Consider the following 2818-nt stretch of genomic DNA (forward strand, 5'->3'; position numbering starts at 1 on the left):
CCGCGCCTCGTCTTCCCCCAACGCCTCAGTTTCCCGCGGGGAATCAATGGCAAGGCTGCCGCCGGTCAGCCTTGCCATTGATTCCTCACGGGCGGCGCGTCACGGGACGGTGCGCCGACGCCTCCCCTCCCTCGCACGCGTACACACGGGCGCGGCGCGGCTATATAAGCCGGTGGCCTCGCTCGCCTGTGGCCACACCAGCCCTGCCCTCGCCGCCGGGCTTTACCTCTCCCGAGCGCCGCCGCCGAGCTCTCCCTCTCCCTCTCCCTCTCCCTCTCCCGTGAGCCGCCTCCCAGCCCCTCCCTCTCCCTCCCCCTCTCCCGATGGCCGAGCGTTTCCCCGGAGACGAGGCGACCGCCAACGGCTTCGGCCGCCGCACGCTCCGCAAACAGGAGTCGTGGCTCCTGTTCCAGGCGAACATCCCGGCGCCGCCGGACATGCGCGCCGGGCAGACGGGCTGGAGGCTCAGCAACGGGGGAGTGCCCATTCCCCCGTTGCCCGACGCCATGGCCAAACCCTCCTACTTCGCCGACGAGGTCGAGGTCGTGCGCGCCTCCCTCACCGACGCCCAGCTCTCCCTCCCCTAGTACGCCGCCGACAACCACGCGACTTGGGCGGCGTACTTCGAGCGTCGTCAGCAGCAGCGGCTGGCGTCCACCAACGGTGCGGCGGTGGTCGACGGCTTGAAGAACAGCGAGGGGCGCCACCTATGGTGGGGCGTCCCCGGCCGCACACTCGAGAGCGTGCTCACGCACCTCGAGGGCGGCAACGACCCGCCATTGGCGTACCCCCCGACGAGGGCGGCCGCCCCGGCGCACCGCCGACGCGACGGGCCATGGGAGCCAAGGAGGTTCGACTCCTTCTCTTCTTCCTCCTCGCGCTCTTCCTCGCACTCCTCCGGCACTCCGGCGCTGCTCGGCGTCAAGGCCGAGCCCGTGGCGGAGACGCCGCTCGGCCGGCGCACTCGCAGCGCCGGCATCGTCATCAACGAGGGCGGCCGGCGCGCCTCCTCGTCGGCTCCTCCTCCGTGCTTCGTCAAGCCAAAGACGGAGTCGGGGCTCGCGCCGGTGAAGGCGGAGCCGGGTCTCCCCGCCGTGAAGACGGAGCACGGCGAGGTCGAGCTCGACGACGACGCGGCCCTTGAATGGGCACGCCAGGACTCCTTGAAGATGGCGAGGGAGCGCCAGTGCGCCGCCCTGCGCCGCTTCGCGGAGCGCCGCCGGGGCCGCGACGAAGGAGGAGGAGTCGTCATCGACGACAGCGACGACGACGACGCGCCGCCACCGCCACCAGTCCGCCATGGCGACGCTGGGTCCAGCAGGGACGCCCGCGTCAAGGAGGAGAAGGCCGACGATGACGACGGCGATGAGGATGGCGGCGACGACGGCGACTACTCGCCGTTCAACCAGTTTCTTTTTTAGATTAGTTTATATATTTGCTATGTAATGAAAATCCGCGAACTTTGTCGAAATATATGCCCAAGTTGGCCGAAATTTGTCGTGTTTAGCCGAACTTAGCCGAACTTTGCCAAAATTTGCTATATACTCTTATTTTTTGAACGCGCCTGGGGGCGGCCCTGGGGCCGGCGGCTGGGGACCAACTCGCCCCCAGGCCGATTTTTTGCGCCGGCTCACCCCCAGGCGGCGATTTAGGCGCCCCTGGGGGGCCAACGGCTGGAGATGCTCTTAGCCTTGGAGACGCCCAGGAGCAAGGAGAATCCGAAGAGGAAGATGGATGTGAAGACGGAGAAGAAAAAGGGCTAAGTCAGCAGAAGCCTGGACGATCCGGACCGCCGTCCGGACGATCCGGCTACAGCGCCCAAGGACACCACGAAGCCGGATCATCCGGACCCAGGCCCGGATCATCCGGCCACACCCGGACGTCCGGACCAGGACCCGGACATCTGGACCCCCCGCAGCTGCTCCGACACAGCCGGATCATCCGGACGCCGACCCGGATCATCCGGCCACCGCCTACGTGCGTGACTTGGGCCGAGGCCCGTGTACCCGTTTCGTCCCCTCACTTACCCCTTCGCCCCTTGGGCTATAAATAGACCTCCTCCTCCTCCCCATTTTTAGGGTTAGCAAAGTAGTAGCTCATATGTGAGGATAGCTTTTGCTCATCCATACGGATCATCTCCTCGAGAGTGACCGCACCCCTCTTTGGAGAAGATCCACGTGGATTCAAGACCCCCTCTTGGGTGGCCCCCATCAAGACCTCCTCACGGAGAAGAACCGGTTACCTTTGTATCGTCCGTTGTTGACTTTGGATCGTGTATCCGCACTTGTGTTTCGAGGATCTAGCATATGTGTGACTATATCTTGTTGGTTTAGTGATTTTCTCTCGTGTTTTCCCTCGTTTCCCCCTCGTGTTCTTCGTGTTCTTGGACGGGATCTGCTCCTTTCATGAAAGATCGGCCTCACGGAGTTCCACTCCACATCATCTTGGTATCAGAGCCAGGTTGATCACGATTTCGGAGCCTCCCCTCTTCGTTTTCTAGCTTGATTTTGTTGTTTTTCGTCCTAATCCGAAAATCCCCACAAAAATAGCCCCAAAAAATTTTCTTGTGATTTGTGAGTATTGATGATGTTTTGTTGGTTTTGATCCGTGAATTCGTTGTGTTGCAAGTGGATCTTACCTTCCCCCACCATCTCCACCTCGAAATCCCTCCAAAATCCGCGAAATCCTCGAATTTGTGTCCGTTTTCGTGTTCATCCCGAGCCCTCCCCGAGCACAGTTGACCCGCCCGGATCATCTGGCTGTTGGCCCGGATCATCCGGATCCGCCCGGATCATCCGGCTCCAGGCCCAGATCATCT

This window comes from Aegilops tauschii, chromosome 6 (genome assembly GCF_002575655.3).
Source record: "Aegilops tauschii subsp. strangulata cultivar AL8/78 chromosome 6, Aet v6.0, whole genome shotgun sequence".
NCBI lineage: Eukaryota > Viridiplantae > Streptophyta > Magnoliopsida > Poales > Poaceae > Aegilops > Aegilops tauschii.